At 37.0% G+C, this 27,120-nt stretch overlaps 1 protein-coding gene and 1 long non-coding RNA gene across 4 annotated transcripts in view; both read left to right on the forward strand.

Moving 5' to 3' along the window:
* Positions 1 to 27,120, forward strand: part of GPC5 (glypican 5) — a 1,454,838-nt gene that overhangs the window by 626,196 nt on the left and 801,522 nt on the right. The gene's annotated exons all lie outside the window — the stretch shown is intronic.
* On the forward strand, positions 1,261 to 3,513 carry LOC145530211 (uncharacterized). Its single transcript, XR_014071561.1, has 2 exons — positions 1,261 to 2,770; positions 3,067 to 3,513. It is a non-coding gene; the product is annotated as an uncharacterized LOC145530211 (long non-coding RNA).

Here is a 27,120-nt window from a genome sequence, read left to right on the forward strand (position 1 = left end):
CTATGCTATGATAATCACTCCATCTCTGATCAGATACTATAAAATGATTTGTAAATATTTACATGAATGTTAGATGATGGAATCAGCAGGACATGTGACTGAATGTGAGAATAGTGAAAAAGAGGAAATAGGAAACAAGGTTGATGATGGACCCAGATTAGAGTAGCAGTAGGTTTTGATAGAACAAGTCTGGAGAGAGAAACAAAAGAGGAAGAAGGCATCAAGGGAGCACGGAGAAGTCCAAAGCTCCCTACACAAGTGCTCCTCACCCAGGACATCCACTGGCTTCCTAGCCCCACATAAGAGCAGTTCATCCAGAGTAGACTGGAGTTTTCCAGAGTGAAGGGCGCCAGCTCTTCATGCTCCATTTCCCTAATTCCTGGTCCGAAGGCATGAGAGGAAAATGAGCTCCTCTACTGAGAGAAGGCAGGCCAACTCTAAGCAAATGTTAATATTATCTTTCAAATTTCTCATTTTCACAAATGTTGACTAATCAAGTTGAGAAAATAAAATGAAAACAAGCAGACTTGGTTTGACGGGCATGTGATATAATGTCTTTCAAGGACAGGGCTGCTTTAGCAGGCAAATGAATCCTGGTAGACATGGAAGAACTTGCTCCTAATCCAAAATAAACAAGATGTGTTTTAGTGGAAAATGGCAGATGTATCAAAAGGGTAACTTGACAGCAAGTGTACTGAATACTGTAAAAATGTTTCCTTCTTACTTTACATGCATGTGTAATTCCTGCTTGAATGCAAGAAGACTAAATACCAGCTTTATTTAATATATTTTGTGTCAACTTCTGTATAAAGATTTTTTTTCTTTTGAGGTGAGAGGAACAGAAAGAGGAGAACATTAATTCCAGATGGCTTTAAGCAAATGTTAGAAAGGTGAACATTCATAGGCTTCCAAATATCTGTTGGCTAGTTGACATTTACAAACACTGTATAGGTAAGCTTTCTCCTTCAGCTGTATTAAGGTTCTGGAAGTGCGTAAAGGATGTGTGAAATGAAATATGCCATTCAAATATAGCAAAGAAAGAGAAAATTTGTAACCACTATTGGGAGGAAATCACGAAAACTAAATCTTTCTGTTCTTTAATATGTTCTACTAAGGTACTGTAGAAAGTTTAACTATACTCAGCTATTCAAAATATTTGCAACTGTACTTCCAGTTTTTTGAGAGGCAGGTTGTCTGTTTAAATGAGGAAGCACTATGTTTTAAATTCCTGAGCATACTTAATAAGACCAGAAGACAGTATTAATAAGAAGGATAGTATTTATAAGGATTGTTTAAGGATGCAAGCTGGTAAGCTACTAATTGTAATTCTTTAATTCTGGTAAGTTTGCACCATCCAGCTGTATGAAAACAAAATGTATATTTCCAAGCTGTATGTTTCAGGAACAGAAGAAATCCAGCACAGGAAATATGAAATTCCCAAATAGTATGTCAATCATTACTTTAATCTAACATGGGAGCTGGCGGTAATAACTCCAGGCAGCATATATAGATGATTGTGAATGTTTATCTATACACAGATGTCATAAGAGGGATGTAAAAATATGCAAATAAAATCTGCAAACTTTAGGGTTTCTGAATACTGTTTTTTAAGTTCTATTCTCTAAATTAAAAAATAATATCCAAAATATCATGCATACTATAATTGACATCTATTTCTATCTCACTTATGGATATAATCATTATCATTAATAAAATGACATGAAAATTGTTGAAATTTACCAGAACATATTAAAAAAGAAAAGCTTTCAAATTAATTTAATGAAGTTGACAAAATGTCGATCATAAACAATAAAAAAATATATTTTTTTAAAATTTCATTTTCTAATTGGTTATTCCTGGTATAAGGAAATAAAAGTTTTTTATATGTTTATATTCTATTGAATAATCTTGTTGGCTACATTTACTTACTAGTTCTAATATTTAAAATTTTCTACATATACGGTAATACCATTTGCAATATGACCAGTGCATTTCTTTTTTCCAATACTTGGGCACTTTTTAATCCTCTTATTGAACTGGCTGGGGGGTCTTTTCTTGTTTCTGATCTCAGAAGAAAAGTTTTTAATATGTTCTTATTGATTATGTTATTTTCTGTAGGTTTATATGTCTCCCCTTAATCAGATTTTAAAATTGTTATAGTCCTTGTTTGGGCATCTTAAAAATCATATAATTTTCTGCATCCTTTGATATAATAAGAATGTTTCTTTCAAATAGTTCTTGTAATGAATTACATCAGTTGATTTTATGATAGTAGAACAATTTTGCAGTATTGGAAAAAACCTAAGTTGTTTTTCATTTTTAATAGTTTTTATAGAGCTGTAATTCACATACCATAAAGTTCACCCTTTAAAAGTGTACAATTCAGTGATTATTCAAAAAGTTGTGTAATAATCACCAAACAAATTTCACTCCTCTCCCCAACTCTTGACAATGATTAATTTACTTTCTATCTTTATTTGCTATTTCTGGATATTTCATATAAGTAGAATCATATAAAGCCTTAGGTGTTTGGCATTATTCACGTCATAATGTGCCGGTAGTTCACTCTTTTTATGACTGATAAAAAGTGAACATGCAACTTTTTGTTTATCCATTCGCCAACTGGTGGACATTTGTATTGTTTCCACTTTTTGGCTATTAAGTATGATGGTACTATCGTTACGCAACTCAGATTTGACTGCTCTCCACTTGAAAGCCAATATTTGAGAGACAAATGTTGGTAGGAGAGGAAAGATTGCTGAGGGAGAAGGTGAGGGTGGGACGTTCTGGGAGAATGGCATTGAGACATGTGTATTGTCATATGTGAAACAGAGCACCATTCCATGTTCGATGCATGTGACAAGGGCTCGGGGCCGGGGCAGTGGGATGATCCAGAGGGATGGGAGGGGGAGGGAGGTGGGTGGGGGGTTCGGGAAGGGGAACACATGTAAACCCATGGCTGATTCTTGTCAATGTATGGCAAAAACTATTACAATATTGTAAAGTAATTAGCCCCCAAGTAAAATAAATAAATTTATAAAAAAAAAAAAAAAAAAAAAAAAAAAGAGTAAGAACCAACTCTTAACTGTTGAAGGCGGGGAGCAAGAGCTTTTTGAAGGGGAGTCTCAGGGGTGCACAAGTGGTAGGTGGGGCTATGCATAGAATAGCACAATTGGCTCCGACTATCATTTTGAAGTTAGTCATGTGGTCTGATCACTGCCATCTTGATTGTTTTAAGTCAATTAATCTTCAGTTCCAGGGTCAGCTTGTTCCCCTTTCCTTGAAGCCAAGATAGAGCAGCTTATGCATGGCTACAGTCTGGTCATCATGTAGTCAACTTTTTCCGCCAATGGGGGTTTCAGTATCTGCAAATTGGTTTAAACGATATGGCTCAGAAGACAATTTATGGCTAAATTATTATTATTGTTTTTGTTTCCTTGAATGTTTTTCTTTCTTTTTGCATTTTTCACTTCTCTGATTAAACTTACTTGTTTAAATTTTTTCTACAAAAAATAAGCAGGTGAAGGGCATGGGCTAAGGAAGATGAGGGTTTCTGTGCTGGAAAGGCCCTATAGGGTCCTTCTTAGTTATACTGTAAGTATTTGTGGACAGGTTTTCAGTAATCATATGGCTTCAGTTCTCTTGGATATGTGCTATGAGATAAAATTGCTAGGCCATTTGATAATTCTGTGTTTAAGTTTGGTGAAGAAATGGAACACTGTTTCCCCAAGTGGCTGTACCGTTTTTTACTTTCTACTCGCTACAGTCATCTTTGAGGGATTGTTTCCACATTCTCACTCTTTCTTGTTATTTTCCATCATTTGATTATAGGCATCCTGCTGAGTATAAAATCGTTTCTCATTGTAGTTTTGGTTTGCATTTCATTAGTGACCAATAATGTTGAGCATCCATTCATGTGCTTCTTGCCCATCTTTGTATCATTTTTTGAGAAGTAAGTGTACACATTTTGCATTTCTAATTGTTGGGTTGTAAGTTATTTACATATTCTGAATGTAGGTCCTTTATGAGATGTATGATTTGTAAAATTCACTTCCAATTCTGTAGATTTCTTTTCGTTTTGCTGGTTTCAGTTCGGTTCAGTCGCTCAGTCATGTCCGGCTCTTTGCGACCCCATAGACTGCAGCACGTCAGACTTCCCTGTCCATAGCCAACTCTCGGAGTTTACTCAAACTCATGTCCATTGAGTTGGTGATGCCATCCAACCATCTCATCCTCTGTCATCACCTTCTCCTCCTGCCTTCAGTCTTTCCCAGCATCAGGGTCTATTAAATGTGTCAGTTCTTTGCATCAGGTGGCCAAACTGTTGGACTTTCAGCTTCAGCGTCAGACCTTCCAATGGATATTCAGGACTGATCTCCTTTAGGATGGACTGATTGGATCTCCTTGCAGGCCAAGGGACTCTCAAGAGTCTTCTCTAACATCACAGTTCAAAAGCATCAATTCTTTGGCGCTCAGCTCTCTTTGTAGTCCAAATCTCCCATCCATACATGACTACTGGAAAAACCATAGCTTTGACTAGACAGACTTTTGTCGGCAAAGCAATCTCTGCTTTTTAATATGTTGTCTAGGTTGGTCATAGCTTTTCTTCCAAGGAGAAAGCATCATTTAATTTCATGGCTGCAGTACCATCTGCAGTGATTTTGGAGCCCCCCAAAATCAAGTCTGTCATTTTTTCCACTGTTTTCCCATCTATTTGTCATGAAGTGATGGGACCAGGTGCCATGATCTTCATTTTCTTAATGTTGAGTTCTAAGCCAACTTTTTTACTCTCCTCTTTCACTTTCATCAAGAGGCTCTTTTGTTCTTCTTCACTTTCTGCCATAAGGGTGGTGTCATCTGCATATCTGAGGTTATTGATATTTCTTCCGGCAATTTTGATTCCAGCTTGTGCTTCATCCAGCCCAGCATTTCCCATAATGTACTCTACATATAAGTTAAATAAGCAGGGTGACAATAAACAGCCTTGATGTACTCCTTTCCTGATTTGGAACCAGTCTATTGTTCCATGTCCAGTTCTAACTGTTGCTTCCTGACCTGCATACAGATTTCTCAAGAGGCAGGTCAGGTGGCCTGGTATTCCCATCTCTTTAAGAATTTTCCACAGTTTGTTGTGGTCCACACAGTGATAGTCTTTGGCATAGTCATTAAAGCAGAATTAGATGTTTTTGTGGATCTCTCTTGCTTTTTCAATAACCCAACAGATGTTGGCAATTTGATCTCTGGCTCCTCTGCCTTTTCTAAATCCAGCTTGAACACCTGACGTTCACAGTTCATGTACTGTTGAAGTCTGGCTTGGAAAATTTTGAACATTACTTTACTAGCATGTGAGATGAGTGCAATTCTGCAATATTTTGTGCATTTTTGGCATTACCTTTCTTTGGGATTGGAATGAAAACTGACCTTTTCCAGTCCTGTGGCCACTGCTGAGTTTTCCAAATTTGCTGGCATATTGAGGCAGTGCTTTCACAGCATCATCTTTTAGGATTTGAAATAGCTCAACTGGAGTTCCATCACCTCCACTAGCTTTGTTCGTAGTGATGCTTCCTAAGGCCCACTTGACTTCACATTCCAGGATGTCTGGCTCTAGGCTGGGGATCACACCATCATAATTATCTGGGTCGTGAAGGTCTTTTTTGTATAGTTCTTCTGTGTATTCTTGCCACCATTTCTTGACATCTTCTACTTCTGTTAGGTCCATGCCTTTCCTGGCGTTTATTGTGCCCATCTTTGCATGAAATGTTCCTTTGGTATCTCTAATTTTCTTGACAAGATCTCTAGACTTTCCCATTCTATTGTTTTCCTCTATTTCTTTGCATTGATTGCTGAGGAAGGCTTTCTTATCTCTCCTTGCTCTTCTTTGGAACTCTGAATTCAAATGGTTATATCTTTCCTTTTCTTCTTTGCTTTTCACCTCTCTTCCATTCACAGCTATTTGTAAGGCCTCCTCAGACAACCATTTTGCCTTTTAGCATTTCTTTTTCTTAGGGATGGTCTTGATCACTGCCTCCTGTACAATGTCACGAACCTCTGTCCATAGTTCTTCGGGCACTCTATCAGATCTAATCCCTTAAGTCTATTTGTCACTTTCCATTGATTTAGGTTACACCTGAATGGTCTAGTGGTTTTCCCTACTTTCTTCAATTAAGGTCTGAATTTGGCAATAAGGAGATCATGGTCTGTGCCACAGTCAGCTACAGGTCTTGTTTTTGCTGACTGTATAGAGCTTCTCAATATTTGGGTGCAAAGAATATAATCAATCTGTTTTTGATATTGACCATCTGGTGATGTCCATGTGTAGAGTCTTCTCTTGTGTTGTTGGAAGAGGGTGTTTGTTATGACCAGTGCGTTCTCTTGAAAAAACTCTATTAGCCTTTGCCCTGCTTCATTCTGTATTCCAAGGCTAAATTTGCCTGTTACTCCAGATATTTATTGACTTTCTACTTTTGCATTCCACTCCTCTATAATGAAAAGGATATCTTTTTTGGGTGTTAGTTCAAGAAGGTCTTGTAGGTTTATTTCACCAAAAACAATTTAATTCTGATTAAGTAGAATGTGTCTGTTTCTTTTGTTGTGTAAAATTTTATGGCTCATATAGAAACCCATTGTCTAATCCAAGGTCATGAATATTTTTACTTATATTTTCTTCTAAGAGTTTTTCACCTTTAGTTATTACATTAGGTTTTTGATCCACTTTGAGTTATTTTTTGTGCATGATGCAATGTCAGAATCTAATATAATTCTTTTACATGTGTATTAATTGTCCCAGTACTATTTGTTGAAAATTATTGCCTGGTTGAATTGTCTTGGCACCCTTATCAAGAATAAATTGACCATAAGTGTGTAGTTTATTTCTGGATTCTCAATTTTATTCCAGTGATCTATATATCTATTTTGAAGCCAGTACCACATTGATTTAATCACTCTAGCTTTATAGAAAGTTTTGTAACCAGGAAGCATGAATCCTACAACTTTGTTCTTCTTCTTCAAGGTTGTTTATGCTGTCATGTGACCTTTGTTGTATTAGTTTTCTATTGGTGAGGTAACAACTTAGCCAAAATTTACTATCTTACAGTTCTGGAAATGATATCCTAAAATTAAGGTGTCAGCAAGCCTACATTCCTTCTGGAGTCTCTAGATAAGAATTTGTTTACTCACTTTTTCTATCTTCTGGAGGCCTCCTGCCTTCTTTAGCTTGTGGCTCTTCCTTGAATCACTCTGGCATCTTATTTTATCATCATATCTATCTCTCTGGCTCTGCTACTTAACCTCCCTTTTTCTTTTATGAGGATTACATTGGGACCAACCCAGGTAATCCATGATAATTACCCAACTCAAATCCCTTAACTTAATCATACCTACAAAAGTACCTTTTGTCATTTAAAATAAAATATTCCCAGGGTTTGGAACTAGATATCTTTGGTAGCCATTATTGTTACTACAGTTGCATTTCCTTATGAACAGTAGGAACAACATGTCAACTTCTGCAAAACAGTCAACTGAAATTTTGAAAAGGATTGCTGTGAATCTGAAGAACAAGTCTGTGGCCATCTTAAGAATATTAAGATTTCAGATGCATGAACGTGTCATATTTACCCATTTAATTTCTTTCAGTGATTCTTTGTCTTTTTAATTGTACAGATTTTATGCTTCTTCTGTTAAATGTATTCTTTAATTTTTTTAAATGCTTTATATATAATCTTCATATGTTCTGTATTAGATTTGAGGGTATCTTGTTATGGATTTTTGTGTCTATATTCATAAGACAGTAACATTGACTTAATAGGTTAGCTGGGATGTGTTCTCTCCCAGTATAATTTTTGGAGGATTTTTTGAAGAATTGATGGTAAGATTTCATTGAATATTTGATTGAATTTATCAGTGAAGCCATCTGTTTTTTTTTTTTTGCAATAGGTATATTGGTTACTAATTCATTTCTTTTATTTGTTAGAGATTCAGTTCAGTTCAGTTGGTCAGTCTGTCTGACTCTTTGCTACCCCATGAACCTCAGCAAGCCACACCTCCCTGTCCATCACCAGCTCCTAGAGTTTACCCAAACTCATGTCCATTGAGTTGGTGATGCCATCCAACCATCTCATCCTCTGTTGTCCCCTTCTCCTCCTGCCCTCAATCTCTCCCAGCATCAGAGTCTTTTCAAATGAGTCAGTTCTTCGCATCAGGTGGCCAAAATACTGGAGTTTCAGCTTCAACATCAGTCCTTCCAATGAACACCCAGGACTGATCTCCTTTAAGATGGACTGGTTGGATCTCCCTGCAGCCCAAAGGACTCTCAAGAGTCTTTTCCAACACCACGGTTCAAAAGCATCGATTCTTCGGCACTCAGCTTTCTTTATAGTCCAACTCTCACATCCATACATGACTACTGGAAAAACCATAGCCTTGAATAGACTGACCTTTGTTGGCAAAGTAATGTCTCTGCTTTTTAATATGCTGTCTAGGTTGGTCATAACTTTCCTTCCAAAGAGTAAACGTCTTTTAATTTCATGGCTGCAATCACCATCTGCAGTGATTTTGGAGCCCCAAAAAATAAAGTCAGCCACTGTTTCCACTGTTTCCTCATCTACTTGCCATGAAGTGATGGGACCAGATACCATGATCTTAGTTTTCTGAATGTTGAGCTTTAAGCCAACTTTTTCACTCTCCTCTTTCACTTTCATCAAGACACTCTTTTTCTTCACTTTCTGCCATAAGGGTCGTGTCATCTGCATGTCTGAGGTTATTGATATTTCTCCCGGAAATCTTGATTCCAGCTTGTGCTTCCTCCAGCCCAGCATTTCTCATGATGTACTCTGCATATAAGTTAAATAAGCAGGGTGACAATATACAGCCTTGATGTACTCCTTTTCCTATTTGAAACCAGTCTGTTGTTCCATGTTCAGTCAGATCTATTATATTACTTCCTGGCTCAGTTTTGATAGTTCATATCTAAGAATGAGTTCATCTTAATAATCTCATCTGTTGGTGTGTAAAGCTTCACAGTATTCTCATAGATTCCTTTTTGTTCTTGTAAAATCAGAAGTTACAGCAACTTTCATTCTTTAGTTTTGTCATTTGAGTCTTCTCTCTCTTATTCTTGATCAGTATAGCTGACCACAATTTTTTTTTTGTTTGTTTGCTTGGTATTCCTTGTTTGTTTGTTTCAAATAAACAAATTTGGTTTCTTTGATTTTGTTTCTGTTGTTTTCCTATCCTCTGTTATCTGTTTCCATTAAAGTCATGATTATTTCCTTTTCTTTCCTGGCTTTGGATTTAGTTTGCTCTTCTTTTTAATTTTTTAAAATGAAAATTTAGGCAATTTATATCACTTTTTCCCATTCTTTTTATCTTGTTCTTCAAAATGGATAATCTTAATTGCAAAGTTTTTTTTTCTTCTGTCAGTTGAAAACAATTATTAGGCTCATCTTATGAATTTTTCAGGTTTTTTACCTAGTAAACAAAATATCTGGACCTCCTCAGGGATAGTTCTATTAACTGCTTATTTCTGTGTGTATAGAACACTGCTTTCTTGTTGTTGTTGTTGTTTTTCTCATGTGCCATAATGTTTTATTGGAAAATGAACATGTTAGAGTACATGATGTGATAAGTCAAAATCAGATTTGCACCTCCCCAGGGTTTTTTGGCTTTATTTTTCCTGTCACTGTTTATTGTAGTTGTTTGTGTTGCTGCTTATTTACTTAATGACTGTCCTGAATTCTATAAAATCTGTATTCATTGTCATGAGTGGCCACTAATTTATATTCAATTGAATTAGTCTCAACTAATTATTTTTCAGAGATTTTCTTAAATGCTCTGAATCAGGAAGACTCTGTTTTTGCCAGGGGCTCTGTGTGTGCTGGGACACACCTTCCGTAACTCCTGCAGGCAGCTTACAGCTTCGCCTTAGGCACCGGTTCTTGCTTGTGCAGTGCCTCAAATTCATCTACAAGTGAGAGACTAGGGCCTTCTCAGGTCTTCTTGTGCATAAGTATGTTTTCGCGATGAGCATGGCATTTCAGATTCCTGAATATAGCAGAATCACAATATAGCAGAGTGAGCAAAAGTTCACTATACTTATGAGATTAAGTTGTTTTTCTTCCTTTCTTTTTTTTTTCCTAATAGTAGGGTCTTATTTATTGGAATAGTCTGGGAAAAGCTATAAAGATTACCTTACAGTTTTGTTTTTAATTTTTTAAAAAAAATAATCTTTATTTCTTAGAGCAGTTTAGATTTACAGCCTCATTGAGAGGAAGTGCAGAGTTTTCCCATATGTCCTTTGCCCCAACACATGCATTGCTTCCACAGTGTCAAAGTTCCCCACCAGAGTAGTACATCTGTTACAGCTGATGAGCCTGCATTGAACATCATTATTATCCAGAGTCCATAGTTTCCATAGGGTTCACTCTTGAATTATACATTTTATGGGCTTGGAGAAACTTATAATGACACGTGTCATCATTGTTAGAACCATATAATTTCACTGCTATAAGAATCCTCAGGTCTTACAAGCCTTTGGTTCATTCCCAAGGGTTTGGAATTTTGACTTGGCAACTGTTGCTATGCTCTCATTGCTTTCATGAGGGAAGCTATACTCACAAGTCTTTGTTCTATCATATCTGCTAATGTCACCTCCACTGAGTATAATTTTGATATACCACAGGAGTCACTTTTCTAATATTCTGTCCAGGGTTTTAGCATCTACGTTTATGATGGAGATCCATTGTTGCTTCCCTTTCATGCAGCATCTTAACAGGTTTTCCATACAGAGGTTATGTTACCCTCAGGCCAAGTTGAGAATTATTCTCTCCCTTTTTCGGTAATTCATTGGTAATATATATGGTATTTGTATAAATTTACTGTGGCATAATCCTTAAATATTTGGTATAATCCTTGAGAAGACATATGGACCAGGAATTGTTAATAGGATTTTTCAGTATGGATTTGATTTTGTTAACACATATCAGACTATATAAACTTTCTCTTTCTCTTATATTTCTGTTTCATTTGAGTTAGTTATGTTCTATTTCAAAATATATTGTTGTTAATGTTATATATATTTTCTTAACCATTCTTTGTATCTGTGGGATCTGTAATTATGTATATAATTTGAGTTCTTCTTCATTTCTTGTTTTCAATATTTGTGCTAAAAACAGATCTCTGTATATATTTGTATTATTATTTTCCAGGTGCAGTCTCATGTTGAGTCCACCTATTTGAATAAAAATAACTCAGAATATTTTTTAATGCTTTAAAAAAGACTGTTCATTTTTGTTTTCATTTTGTTTTATCTGACTAAGTCACTAAGTTTTATCACTAAGTTTTATCTGACTCCTTGCAATCTCATGGACTGCAGCATGCCAGGCTCCACTGTCCTCCACTATCTCCTGGAGTTTGCTAAAATTCATGTCCATTGCATTGGTGATGTTATCTAATCACAGACAATTCATAATTGATAAAACTTGGACAGAACCAACGTGTCCTTCAGTAAGTAAATGGATAAGCCAAGTCTGTTAAAATGAATATGCAGTTCAGTTCAGTCACTTAGTTGTGTTTGACTCTGCAGCCCCATGCACTGCAGCAGACCAGACTCCCTGTCCATCACCAACTCCCGGAGCTTACTCAAATTCACGTCCATAGAGTTGGTGATGCCATCCAGCCATCTCATCCTTTACTGTCCCCTTCTCCTCCTGCTTTCAATCTTCCCCAGCATCAGAGTTTTTTTAAATGAGTCAGTTCTTCACATCAGGTGGACAAGGAGTTTCAGCTTCAGCATCAGTCCTTCCAATGAATATTCAGGACTGATTTCCTCTAGGATTGACAAGTTGGATCTCCTTGCAGTCCAAGAGACTCTCAAGAGTCTTCTCCAACACCACAGTTCAAAAGCATCAATTCTTCGACGTTCAGCTTTCTCTATGGTCCACCTCTCACATCTGTACATGACTACTGGAAAAACCATAGCTTTGACTAGATGGAGTTTTGTTGGCAAAGTAATGTCTCTGCTTTTAATATACTGTCTAGGTTGGTCACAGCTTTTCTTCCAAGGAGCAAGTGTCCTTTAGTTTCATGGCTGCAGTCACCATCTGCAGTGATTTTGGAGCCCCCCAAAATAAAGTCTCTCACTGTTTCCATTGTTTCTCCAACTTGCTGTGAAGTGATGGGACTGGGTGCCATGATCTTAGTTTTCTGAATGTTGAGCTTTAAGCCAGCTTTTTCACTCTCTTCTTTCACCTTCGTCAAGAGGCTCTTTAGTTCTTTTTCGCTTTCTGCCATAAGGGTGGTGTCATCTGCATATCTAAGGTTATTGATATTTCTCCCAGCAATCTTGATTCCAGCTTATGCTTCATCCAGCCCGGCATTTCACCTGATGTACTCTGCATATAAATTAAATAAGCAGGGTGACAATATACAGCCTTGATATACCCCTTTCCCAATTTGGAACCAGTCTGTTGTTCCATGTAACGTTCTAACTGTTGCTTCTTGATCTGCATACAGATTTCTCAGGAGGCAGGTAAAGTGGTCTGTTATTCCCATCTCTTTAATTTCCACAGCTTGTTGTGATCCACACTGTCAAAGGCTTTGGAGAAGTCAATAAAGCTGAAGTAGATGTTTTTCTGGAATTCTCTTGCTTTTTCTGTGATCTAATGGATGTTGGCAATTTGATCCCTGGTTCCTCTGCCTTTTCTAAATCCAGCTTGAACATCAGGAAGTTCACAGTTCATGTACTGTTGAAGCCTGGCTTCAAGAATTTTGAGCATTACTTTGCTAGCATGTGAGATGGGTGCAATTGTGCAGTAGTTTGAACATATTCAGCACTAAAACTCAATGAGCTATTAGGCCATGAAAAGACATGGTGAATCCTTAAATTCATGCAACTAAATGAAAGAAAACAGCTTGAAAAGACTACATATGGTAGGATTCCAACTATATGACATTCTAGAAAAGGCAAAACTATGGAGACAATAAAAAATTCAGTGGTTTTCAGCGGTTAGTAGTTATTAATAGGCAGAGCATAGAGGACTTTTAGGACAGAGAAAAAAGTCTGTATGATACTATAATGATAGATACATACATTATACATTTATCTAAACCTTCAGAATATACAGCACTAAGATTGAACACTAATGAAAACTATGGGGTTTGAATCAATGTAGGTTCAATCGTGGGCTTCCCTGGTGGCTCAGTGGTAAAGAATCTGCCAGCCAGTGCAGAGATGGGTGTTGAATCCCTGGTTAGGGAATATCCCCTGGAGAAGAAAATGGCAACCCACTCCAGTGTTCTTGCCTGGTGAATCCCTTGGACTGAGGAGTCTGGTGGGCTACAGCCCGTGGGGTTCCAAGAGTCAAACATGGCTTAGTGGCTAAACAGCAAAAACAAGGTTCAAGTGTGTGTTAAAAGTTGCACCACTCTGGTGAGGATATTGTTAATGGAGAAGGCTATGTATGTAAGAAATCTTATCTCTGGATCTTACTCTTAATTTTGCTATGAACCTAAAACTGCCCTAAAAAATAATCTTTGGGAAAGAAAAAATGCTAGGCATAATCCGTTTACTAGAAATCAAGTAAAGCATCAACATATAGGAATGCCATCAGTAGAGCTTTTTTAAAAAAATACAATTAATGAGGCATTTTCTCCCTGATGGATTCAAAAAAAGGACTATAGATGAGTATTCTCTGTAGTCAGATATACATGTATTTTTTGTTCAGATGTCTGAATGGATTAAATTAAAATAATATTAAAATGTGTGTGTATAAATTTCAGCACCCAAAACTCTCCAGAAAGTGGGCATAGAGGAAATGTACCTTAACCTAATAAAGACCATATTTGACAAACCTACATCAAACATTATCCTCAATGGTGAAAAACTGAAAGCATTTCCTCTAAGACCAGGAACAAGACAAGGATGCATATTCTTGCCACTTTTATAACCATAGTTTTGGAATTCCTTGCCATAGAAGAGAAGAAAAAGAAATAAAAGGAACACAAATTGGAAAGGAATAATGAAATTGTCACTGTTTGTAGGTGGCATGATACTGTACATAGAAAATCCTAAAGATCCTACCAGAAAACTACTAGAGTTCATAAATAAATTTGGTAAATTTACAGGATACAAAAGTAATATACAGAAATCCATTGCATTTCTATACACTAATAACAAACCTTCAGAAATATAAATTAAGGAAATGATCCCATTTACCATCACATCAAAAAGAATAAAATGCCAAAGAATAAACCTGCCTAAGGAGACAAAAAACTGTAAAAATTGTAAAAAACTGTAAAAACAACTGTAAAAACTGTTGAAAAATTACATGACAAATATAAGACTTATATAAATGAAAGAAATTGAAGATGACATAAACAGATGGAAAGATATACTGTGTTCTTGGATTGGAAGAATTAATATTATTAAAATGACCATACTATATGCATGTACAGATTCAATGCCATCCCTATCAAAATATCAATGGCATTTTTCACAGGAATAAAACAAAAAAAAATAAAATTTTTATGGAAAAACAAAAGATTTCAAATAGCCAAAATAATCTTGACAAAGAACAGAGCTGGAAGAATCATGCTTCCTGACTTCCACACATACACACACATAATGGAATACTACTCAGCTATAAAAAATAATAAAATGTTTCCATTTTCAGCAAAATGGTCAAAGAAGTTTTGATTTGGAGGGATTTAGATTTGGAGGACACTGTTCAGTCGCTAAGTTATGTCTGACTCTTTGCGATTCCATGGACTGTGGACGCAAGGATTCCCTGTCCTTTGCTATTTCCTGGAGATAAATTCATGTCCATTGATATGGGGATGCTATCTACCCATCTTATCCTTTGTTGCCCCTTATACTTTTGCCTTCAGTCTTTCCCAGTATCAGGGTCTTTTCCAATGAGTTTGCTCTTCCTATCAGGCCAAAGTATTGGAGCTTCAGCTTCAGCATCAGTCCTTGCAATGAATATTCAGGGTTGATTTCCTTTAGCATTGATTAGTTTGATCTTCTTACAGTCCAAGGGATTCTCAAAAATCTTCTGCAGTGCCATAATTCAAAAGCATCAACTCTTTAGTGCTCAGCCTTCTGTATCATCCAACTCTCACACCCATACATACCTACTGAAAAAAAAACATTATGCTGAGTGAAATAAATCAGACAGAAAGATAAATGTTGTATGATATCACTTATATGTGGAATCTAAAAAATACAACAAATCTAGTGAATATAGCAAAAAAAGAAGGAAACTCCGATATAGAGGAGAAAGTGGTGGTGGTAGTGGTTTAGTTGCTTAGTCGTGTCTGACTCTTGAGACCCCCATGGACTGGAGCCTGCCGGACTCGTCTATCCATGGGATTCTCCAGGCAGGAATACTGGAGTGGGTTGCCATTTCCTTCTCCAAAAGGAGAAAGTAGTGGTTACCAACTGGGAGAGGGAAGAAGAAAGGGGCAATACAAGTGTAGAAGATTAAGAGGTATACACTGTTAGTTATAAGCTACAAGGCTATATTGTACAACATAGGGAATATAGTCAGTACTTTACAGAACTACAAATGGAGTACAACTTTTAAAAATTGTGAATCACTATATTGTATACCTGGAATTTATATAATATTGTACAGCAACTGTACTTCAATTTAAAAAGGTTATGTTTGTGCCTATGTGTATGTGTATATTGATAAGCCTTTCTTATCCCACTGACCTGAAATCCCAAAATATGTCATGTAAAAAATTTACTGATTTGTCTATTCTTATACTTGTGCAGCACTAAATTATTGTCATTGCGAAGCTATCTCATCTTTCTGCAAAATTTTTTGACTGTTTTCAGCATCGATCCTTCCAGATGAAATTTAACATTTTAATCAAAAGCTGAATATTGCCCCATTAAATTTGTACATTTCTTTGGTGAGAATTGGCAAATGATAAATATTTATTTTTTTAGTTTCTTTAATCTCCAATGAAAATAAAATATTTTTCTTTATATAATGTATATATGCATTTTTTAAATTAATTTTAGATATGTTTTTTGCTAATTATATTGTAAATAAAGAGACAAAAATAATCAAACATTAAAAAAAAGTTCTACTCAAAAGCATAGTAGAATTCGAAGCAAAATTCTGCTTTATTTTCGATTTTGTCTGTCTTTGTGTTCTAGTCTTGTTTGAGCCTACTCGCTTTTCATGCCTGCCTTCCTCAAAGCCACTTTCCTCTCTATGGCATGTTGTTCCACTCTCTTTTAAAGTCATGACTTTATACCTTTCTGTGTATAAAACTGTGATTTTTTTCCTGACTTTCTTCTGTTTTGTGTGTTAAATCCTTGTCATCAATTTGTAATTTTTGAGTGGTATTATGATGTTATGCAATTGTGAGACAATAGCTTGCTCATTCATAACTAGAGAGACATCTAGATTTAAGCCATACTGTTTACAATAGGAACACAGATGACCCACAGCCCCTCTGAGTTTCTACCTGGGCTCAATGAGCTTTTTACCTCTCAATTGTATTCCTGAAGGGAAATTTTATATAGAGATCCTTAATCCACTCTCCAGGCTGCCCAGATGGTGCTAGTGGTAAAAGACCCACCGGCCAATACAAGAGATGCAGGAGACTTGGGTTCAATCCCTAGGTCAGGAAGATCCCCTGGAGTAGGAAATAGCAACCCACTCCAGTATTCTTGCCTGAGAAATCCCACGGACAGAGGAGCCTGGCGGTCTCCAGTCCATGGGGTGCAAAGAGTTGGACGTGATTGAGCAACTAAGCACACAACCCAATCTCCAGTTTTCACAGCATTAATCATGCATAGCTTTACTGAATGAATGTGGGTGCATCTGTGTTTTCTCTCTGGGCTCTATGTTCTAACATAGAGTCGATGCCTTTCCTCTCATTCTTATTTGTACCTATTCACTCTTCCTGGCTTAGATATGATTCCCTGCTGCAGGGTGATGATTTTCCTCAGTGAAGCTTCCTTGATTCTGGTGTTAAAGGCAGACGTTAAAGTTATACATGTGTCAAATTTCTTTTAATCTTGAAGCCTCTCCGTACTGTTTTGGTTCAGATAATTTGCAGTAATCTTTTGTAAACCCATTTGCAATGAAGTCAGGAGAACTCTCTTCATTATACTGTTTATGATGATATATCATAACTACTTGTATAACTTATGACTCTATTATTGGGCCCTGAGCATATTGGAGTAAGGATATCTTATTTGTGTTTTTATCTTTAGGTTTTTGTTCTAGTTCTAAACAAAAATTGCTCAATGAATCTTAAGTGCTCAGGTATTTAATGCTTTTTCTCTTTTCTTTATCAATTGAATTTTAATCTCAAAAGAATATTAAATACATATTTTCTTTATTTTCTACTAGCTTTATTTAAATATACCAGTACATTGTATACTACAAGGTCTACTACTGTGCTATATATCGCTATGTTTTGCTTAGTAAACACTGAACAAATCAAAGAAGGTTCTGGAGAATTAATGCAGGCATTTGACATTTATTTAGGACATTGTCATTATAGCTAGCCAAGTTGTACTGTATTATAGAGCAAGGTATTTCTGAAAAATTCTTGTAACACATTGCAATCCCTGCATTGATACTGGAAAGAGGTCACTGTGCTGAGGTGTGGAGGAGGTCAGAATTTCCACCAGACTCTCTAGAGCCTCTAACATAAAAAAAGAATGCTACTCTGCAGACAGATTCAAAATTAAAAAAAAAAAAAAAAATTAACCTCCACTTCCAAAGAGATCATAAAACTCAACACCCTTTTATATAAGACTACAAAGATCGCAATTGCCAGAAATGCTTTCCAACCCCAGCTTTCTACAGTTGCTCCGTTTCTTTGTTTCCTCGTCTCATACAGGCTAATTCAATTCACCACATATTGTGTGAACAGCTGGTGAGTGTTCAGCTCAAGGCGAGAACATCACAAGTAGAGACCTTGAGGAGAGAAATTGTGTGAACAGTGGAAGCAAAGGCCAGATTGATATAGACAGAGGAGACAGCAACAGTGGAAGGCTTTCAGGAAGTTGAACTCTGAAGACATGAGAGCAAGAAAGCAGAGGGTGAAGGAAAAGACAGGTGGCAGGGATGCACCGTAGACTTGGGTGGGGGTAGATGTAGGGGAAAAAGGCAAGATTGGAGAAATAATATCTATTTAGAGGCATAGGAGAGATCTGAGATCTTTGAAGAGTATGAAAATTGACAGGCATGATGGGGAACTTGTATTCCAAGGACAAGCTGTAGCATGTACTCGGAAAATAAAAGCAAAACACAGAAGACATGAAAGTGGGGAAAATATGAATATGCTCACATTGATTAGCCCTCATAATAGGCTGGTAAGGAAAATCAAAATTAACCAAGATAAAGCATAGATGCTCACAGTTTTCAAAGCTGTTAGGGGCTCGAGGCAGAGTGTAATTCCCGGGGAAGGCGCTTGGTGGCACCACTCACTGCTGAGGGGTGTGCTGCCTCTTGAACATCTATGATAAAGAATTTGCCTGTTTGGTGGAGACCGGGTTTGATCCCTGGGTTGGGGCAATACCCTGGAGGAGGGCATGGCAACCCACTCCAGTATTCTTGCCAAAAGAACCCTATGGACAGAGGAGCCTGGCGGGCTACAATCCATGCGTTGCAAAGAGTCAGACATGACTGAGCAACTAAAATACACACAATGCGAAACGAATACTGAATGCTGTTTTCATTTTTTGCCTTTTCCGTAAAAGCAAAAGTCCTCTTCTGATTTCTTTTTGTTAGTGAAAGCAGGTATAATATAGCTCTTTTGTAAAAGCAAAGTGGCATAAAGCAAACTTTTAAAAAGTGGGGGATACCTCTATTTTCATTCCTTTATATTTTATATACATTCCTTTGTATCCTGTATCTTCCTACCCAAACAGAAAGCTGCCTCTCACCTTTGAGAGTGCCTATTTGTAATCCCCAGGAAGATTATCCTCTAGCTTCAATTTACCACAGGTTTTGTCATTCCAGTTTTTTTTTTTTCATCTTTCCATTCCATTAATCCATATTAATTTAGTTTCCTTGCATTCAGGATAACTCCATGAAGGTATACCATCATCAAGCTCTTTTTAATTTGGCCTCATAGTCACTCTTCAATCTTCATCAAAGACTTGGTCATCAGGTTCACACTCTTTATAGATACACAAATACCTGTCACAAACCACTGGATCTTCAAAGCCATGGTTTCTCAATTCCCGCTCACAACCTATTGCTCTCTCTTCCAAAGTCTATTTTTAGCACGTTACTAGCTGGCATTTCTTTTTTTTAATTGAAGTATATAGTTGACTTACAATATTATACTAGTTTCTGGTGCACAACATAGTGATTCAATACTTGTATATATCATGAAATGATCACCACTATAAGTCTAGTTACCATCTGTTACCAAACAAAATTATTATAGTATTTTGATTATATTCCATGTGCTGCACATTACATTCCTGTGACTTATTTATTTGTTAACTGAAAGTTTGTACCTCTTAATTTCTTTCACCTCTTTCACTCCCCATTCACCATCTCTGTACCTGAGTCTTATGTTTGTTCACTGCCATTTTTTAATGTAAGTTCAATAGTTTGGAATGTGGCTTGCAATATTTGTCATAATGCATATGTCTACTATCATTTGGTGACTTAAATTGCTCACAGAGATGATTCATCTCAGCATTTATCATGTCATTTATCATGCTTAATTCAACATCACCTCCTCCTAAATCTATATCCACAACAGTAGTATCTTGACTCATATAAGCCCTCTCTGGTAACGTACCCTTACTAATACTTTGACTGTTGCCACTGAAGACCTTTATGAAGTGAGAAGTCCTTCCATAAGGAAAAGCTGGCTTCTTACAGCGTGAGTAGCTTAAATGGATAGACTCAAGACTAGCTAATTGGTTTCCTTAAGCAACTAAGCAATTATCCTTACTGTTTTCCACCTTAGTTCTTTTCAAGCATAGGCATCTCTGTGTATAAAGTTTAACTCTCTTGCCTTTAACCTCTTTGTAATAGCAATTGTTCTTACATTCCCACAAACAACCCCAAATATACAAGCATTCCAACATTCCTTGCCTGCCTTCCTTCCTGCCTCATCAGAAAGCTCCTCTTATCTATTCTTCAAAGATATCAAATCAAAATCTTTAAATGGTCTATAAAATTTTCCCATTATCCTCTATACCTAAAAGATATTGTCATAAGCTTCTTTCCATAATATATTAACAAACTGAAAATTCTCCAACACTTGACACCGTCAACTCTACATGAAAATTTTCCAACACTTGACAGCATCAGCTCTACGTTACCTTTAGATCATTGTGTCATGTCTTTTTTACAATGAATTACCTTGAAGAGGTGGTTAGTCTTTGCTGTATCCATTTCATATTATACTCATCTATTTCAATCCTTCCACTTCTATGAAGCCTCTATTATTGTGTTTACTAGGCCACCAGTGACCACTGGGTTTTTTAATCCATTTGGTATTTTCCATTTTAAATTAAGCTGACTTGCCTAGAGAATTTGATAGTATAAATCAAAACTCAAACAAACAACCTTTTCTAACCCTTAGCTTTCCCCTAACTTCCTACTTCTCTGTGTTACTGGGCAAAGGCTGGCTGCCTGAAACATAGAACCTGATACTGCAGCACTAGCTTTTGTGAATGGAGACTTTATAGTGAGATCAGCTGGCAAGGAGACAGGACAGGAGGCAATGTTTTCATGTATGTCCTTCTAACCTAGGGTTTGGGGTGACATTGAAGAGAATAGGGAAGTTTCAAACTTGGAAACCTATTAGCTAGTCTTGAGTCTGTCCATATAAGCTACTCATGCTGTTGGAAGCCAGATTTTCCTTATGGAAGGACTTATTACTTCATAAAGGTCTCCAGAGGCAACACTTCTATTCTTTGACTTCTGTAGACTGAAGATTCTTAGTTCAGGGGTCCCTGAGACCTGAGTGCCCATCCTGCATATGCAGCAATGCTGTCTCTGTAAAATAGCTCCAGGTTTGATTAATCAACAACCTGTTTTATGGAAGCAAAACCAGTTTATGCTGATCAATGTTTTACACACTGTTTCGTTTGCAGATATTTATCAGGCTCTTTTGGTATTTTCTTTTTCTACCCTCACCCTAGTAATCCATAGGATTCTGCTCTCAATTCCTTTTTCTCTCCTCTCTACACGCTGGTTTGATAATCCATTCTTATCCATGACAACAACTCCCAGTGAAACTGATGACGTTGAAGACTTTTCCCCTAGCTCTTTGCTCAGTTTTAGACCTGTGTACATAATTGGTTGCTAAAACCTTAAACTGAATATATTACTCATCCCTCAAACTCTTGCAACGCAGGAGACCCCAGTTTGATTCCTGGGTCAGGAAGATCCACTGGAGAAGGGATAGGCTGCCCGCTCCAGTATTCTTGGGCTTCCCCTGTGACTCAGCTGGTAAAGAATCCTCCTGCCATGCAGGAGACCTGGGTTCAGCCCTTGGGTTGGGAAGATCCTCTGGAGAAGGAAAAGGCTACCCCTCCAGTATTCTGGCCTGGAGAATTCCATGGACTTGTATAGTCCATGGGGCTGCAAAAAGTTGGACACGACTGACCAACTTTCACTTCCCTTCACTTCACTTCCCTCAAACTCAAAGAAACCCCAAGTGAAATCCTTTAATCCTTCAAAACTTTGCCCATTTGAAATTTCTTATCTCAGTGAATCACCAATAATCTAATCCTTATTATTCTTTCTAGATAATTTTACTCAAATCCTGATGATTCTTTTCCTTTCATCTCCGTTTATAACCTTTGGTTTCCATGCCCACTGCCCTAGCAGTGTTTGGGACTTTGAGTATCATCATCATTAACCTTCCTGGTGCCACTCTTATTCAGATTCAGTATCTCTTTTACCTCACAAAGTACAGCCATCCTTCTGCATCCACAGGGGAGGGGTTCCATCACACCCACAGACACCAGGACCCATGGATGCTCAAGTTCCATATAGTCAGCCTTTTCCCTTCCATATCTGTGCTTCTGCATCTGCAGATTCAACCAACTGGAAATCCTTGGTTTGATGAGTGATCTTAGTTTTCTGAATGTTGAGTATTAAGCCAACATTTTTTACTTTCCTCTTTCACTTTGATCAAGAGGCTCTTTAGTTCTTCACTTTCTGCCATAAAGGTGGTGTCATCTGCATAACCTCTGCATGTCACACGTACTGTTGAAGCCTGGCTTGGAGAATTTTGAGCATTACTTTACTAGTGTGTGAAATGAGTGCAGTTGTGCAGTAGTTTGAACATTCTTTGGCATTGCCCTTCTTTGGGATTGGAATGAAAACTGACCTTTTCCAGTCCTGTGCCCACTGCTGAGTCTTCCAAATTTGCTGGCATATTGAGTGTGGCACTTTCACAGTATCACCATTTAGGATTTGAAAGAGCTCAACTGGAATTCCATCACCTCCACTAGTTTTGTTTGTAGTTATGCGTCCTAAAGCCCACTTGACTTCACATTCCAGGATGTCTGGCTCTAGGTGAGTGATCACATCATCATGTTTATTTGGGTCATGAAGATCTTTTTTGTATAGTTCTTCTGTGTATTCTTGCCAGCTCTTCTTAATATCTTCTGCTTCTGTTAGGTCCATACCATTTCTGCTTTATTGTGCCCATTGCATGAAATGTTCCGTTGGTATCTCTAATTTTCTTGAAGAGATCTGTAGTCTTTCTCATTCTATTCCTTTCCTCTATTTCTTTGCACTGATCACTGAGGAAGGCTTTCTTATTTGTCCTTGCTATTCTTTGGAACTCTGCATTCAAATGGGTATATTTCCTTTTCTCCTTTGCCTTTTGCTCCTCTTCTTTTCTCAGCTATTTGTAAGGCCTCGCCAGACAACCATTTCACCTTATTGCATTTCATTTTCTTGTGGGTGGTCTTGATCTCTGCCTCCTGTACAATGTCACGAACCTCTGTCCGTAGTTCTTCAGGCACTCTATCAGACCTAATCCCTTTAACGTATTTGTCACTTCCACATTATAATCGTACGGCATTTGATTTAGGTCATACCTGAATGGTCTAAGTGGTTTTCCCTACTTTCTTCAATTTAAGTCTGAATTTGGCGATAAGGAGTTCATGATCTGAGCCACAGTCTGCTCCCAGTCTTGTTTTAGCTAATTGTATAGAGCTTCTCCATCTTTGGCTGCAAAGAGTATAGTCAATCTGATTTTGGTGTGGACCATCTGGTGATGTCCATGTGTAGAGTCTTCTCTTGTGTTATTGGAAGAAGGTGTTTGGTACTCCCTTGAAGGAAAATATGTCTTTATTCCCCTATCCTTGATAGAAACTCAGACCTTTGTCATAGATATACAAATAAGATTAGAGTTATTTTCCAGGCTCTTCTACCAAGTGGTACCCATCTTGCACACATTCTTCAAACCAGATAAATTCTTCTAACCATATCCAACTTCCCACAGTGCTCCATGACCCATGACACCTTACACCACAGAATTTGCACACATATCTTTGCAGGAAGTTTTCTTCTCTGCCCTTCACTTTGAAGTGGTAGTATGTCTCCTTGTAATATTCTCCTGGATGGCTCTTTCATAGAATCCTATGTATGGCTGTATTATTAATGTAATTGTGTACCTTACCTACTAGATAGTGTCTTTTATCTTATTCACAGAACATAACAGAGTAAGATATAATGACTTCTAAATAATTACGAATTTTTAAAGTGTCATTTATGAATATCAGAAGTTTACTTATTTCTACAAAAGTATGTGAATTTGGTTGTACTCTGAAGACCCAAGATGAGGATGAACTTTCTAATATTTTCTGTCTGTACCTCTATATTCTCAGATATAGGAATTGGAGATTAAAAATTAAATATTCCTTGGTGGGCTTAGATAAGATACTGCTATTTTATGTTGTTAATTTTGTATCTTACACCAAAGCATAAACAAAGTGTAATTCAATATGAAATATATAGGAAAAGCATATGAAATTGGCATTCACTCATACATATGTTTGCTGACTAAAGTAAACAATTCTAACAAAAATAGTTTTGTGCCTAGACAAGGCTTAAATGTTTCATGAATTATGTAATGTGTATATTGTTTTATAAAACATAAGAGACTGCAACATAAACATACAACATAAAAAAGTAAATGAAATTAGGTATAAAACACTAATACAGGAAAGTTATAAATATATAGAAAACCAAGGCTAAGATAAAAATAAATGTAAGTATTCGCTCCAAAAGAAACTAGATAGTAATTATTGTCTTAGTTTTAGTTTCCTAGTAGTCATGTTAAAATGAAGATATTGTCATTTTCTCACCTTAATTAAAGGAGAAGCTTGTCTCTGAAGAAGAAAAACTTTTCCCAGCACTGAGTTGAGATATAATGCCTTTCCTTGGATGTTATATACGAGCTGCTGAGTGACAATATTCTTCAATAATATGTTTTTATTGTAACAAAATAGATTTCATATGATTCCTGCACTGTTCTTTCATAAAACAAACCTGATACATGACTTCAACACTTAATTCAGTGGAAGCAATTCTGTTAAAAATGAAAGCAATATAGTTCAGTTTTGTAGACCTGTGTTGATCTGATTCGACCAAGGTTAAAATTTATAAAACCTAGTAGAGGTAATTTTCTATCACTATAATAGCAGGGTGTTTATTAAATGTCCACTTCTGTTTGGTGATACTTAGATGTTTTAGTTAAAGACACATTTTTTTTTTTTTAAAAATCACATATATAAAAGCTGGTTCTTTGAAAAGATAAACAAAATTAAGAAATGTTTAGCCAGACTCATCAAGAAAAGTAGGGAAGAGTGCCCAACTCAATAAAATTAGAATGAAAAAGAAATTACATTCAATGCCACAGATTACAAAGGATCATAAAATTATATTATGAACAAATAACATACCAATAAAATGGACAACGTAGAAGAAACTGAAAAATTCTTAAAAAGGAACAATCTCCCAGGAATGAACCAGGAAGACAGAAAATGTGAAGAGACCAATTACCAGTACTGAAATTGAATCAGTAGTTAACAAGTCCTAACAAACAAATGTCCAGGACGAGATAACTTCATAGATGAAGTTCTCTGAACTTCAGATAACTTCTGAAGTTGATAGAACTTCATATTCTATCAACAGGCAGAGAGAGAGTTAATACCTATCCTCCTAAAACTATTCCAAAAAATTGCAGAGGAAAGAACACTTTTGAAATCATTCTATGAGTTCAACATCATCCTGATACCAAAACCAGATGATGGTTGACTGTTTAGTGTTGCCACATCCGTGCAGCTATAAGAGGAAGTCAGGGCTAGAAAGGCAGTAGGGAAGGAGGGATACAGGCTGAGAGATGCATTTAACTTAGGTCTGGGGGAGATTTTTCTAGCAGGGAAATGATGTGTGTAGTTTGTGGGTGGTTATGAAGTTTCTTAGAGGGATTTAAGAAGATAAAGGATGTCCATGTCCAGGGAATTCTCCAGGCAAGAATACTGGAGTGGGCAGCTATTCCCTTCTCCAGGGGATCTTCCCAACCCAGGGATTGAACCCAGGTCTTTTGCATTGCAGGAAGATTCTTTATTGTCTGAGCCATCAGGGAAGCCCACATACTGATCATACGTATATATTAATATATTGATTTTATATATACATATGTACACTATATTTGGGTCTTCCCAGGTGGTGCTAGTGGTAAAAAAAACCCACCTGCCAATGTGGGAGGCGTAAGAGACACAGGTTCAGTCCCTGGGTTGGGAAGATCCCCTGGAGGAGGGCATGATTGCCCACTCCAGTGTTCTTGCCTGGAGAATCCCATGGACAGAGGAGCCTGGTGGGCAACAGTCCATAGGGTCATAAAGAGTTGGACACAACTGAAGCAACTTAGCAAGAAAAAAAAAAAAGAAGATGAAGGATGAAAGATGAATGTAAAGATTGTTCTTTGTATTATATATCTCTTTCAGATATTACTAAAATACAAGTAGAGCCTTGAGCTCTTTTAAAATTACTTTTCACCTTCTTTTTAAACCAGGGTTCTGTATTGGGTCAAATGCTTATTTGTATACGTATTCTAAGATGGAAATAAAGAAAAAGTTTAAACTGCTTGGGCTGAAGGTGATGTAAAAGAGTTATAGGGAAGTATGAGTCTTGGCTGGGAGTCAAGTCTTGGTTTTGATCCTAAATGACTATACATCTGTGGATATGTTTTATTTGGAGAGAGAGAGAAGAGGGATACAGCAAAGGGTAAAATGTGTAAGCACCAAGCCACTGATGTTTTAAAAATACATTCAGAAAAAAAAATATGGGGGGAGGAATTTTTAGAGCATTGAAGAAAATAAAATATAATATGAATTATGAAAGTTTTCCAAAAATTCAGGTTTATTGAAAGCATATTTGATGGTTTGCACTGTCTGAAACATTTTAGTTCTTATGGACCAGGAGAGGAAGAATAAACCCTCTAAGTAGCAAAGAGAAATAGCTGACATCCAACAAATCTTTTGAATGAACAGACTATTTTCTGTTCTAACATCTGGAATATAAAAGGTAAATAGCCCCTCAGAATTTCACACTGTGTCACTTTCTCTAAGGAAAATGCATTAAAGGAATCATCTAAATTATCTGAAGCTCTCTGTACATGTGCCAGATGTGACTAGCATTCACCTCCCTCTGCATGGCTACATGTGAATCAATACTTCACCACCTCTGTGAGATTCATGTCAGGAGGCTCTATGTCTCTCTATTTTTCAAAAATTGCTTACTTTCCAGAAAGTCACATCTGTATTTAAAGAAAACTCTGACTAGAGCCTATCAGGTGGTCCCCCAGTCCCTCCCACCGCCCAAACCCCGTTCCCTCCCCACCACTAAGCATTCACTGTTGGCAAATTTAATGCTTTTGTGAAAAATATATTCAACAACTGGAAGCTATACATTCCAGCTTATTGATCTCCTTATCTTCAGTAACATGCATTCCCATTCTAATTTAGCCACCCACACTTACTGCCCTGGGCTTCTCTGATAGTTCAGGGGGTAAAGAGCTCCTGCAATGCAGGAGACTTGAGTTCAGTCCCTGGGTTTGGAAAATCCCCTTGAGAAGGGAATAGCAACCCACTCCAGC

The sequence above is a fragment of the Giraffa tippelskirchi genome, chromosome 12, assembly GCF_054371585.1.
Source record: "Giraffa tippelskirchi isolate mGirTip1 chromosome 12, T2T-mGirTip1v1.2.pri, whole genome shotgun sequence".
Classification (NCBI taxonomy): Eukaryota; Metazoa; Chordata; class Mammalia; order Artiodactyla; family Giraffidae; genus Giraffa; species Giraffa tippelskirchi.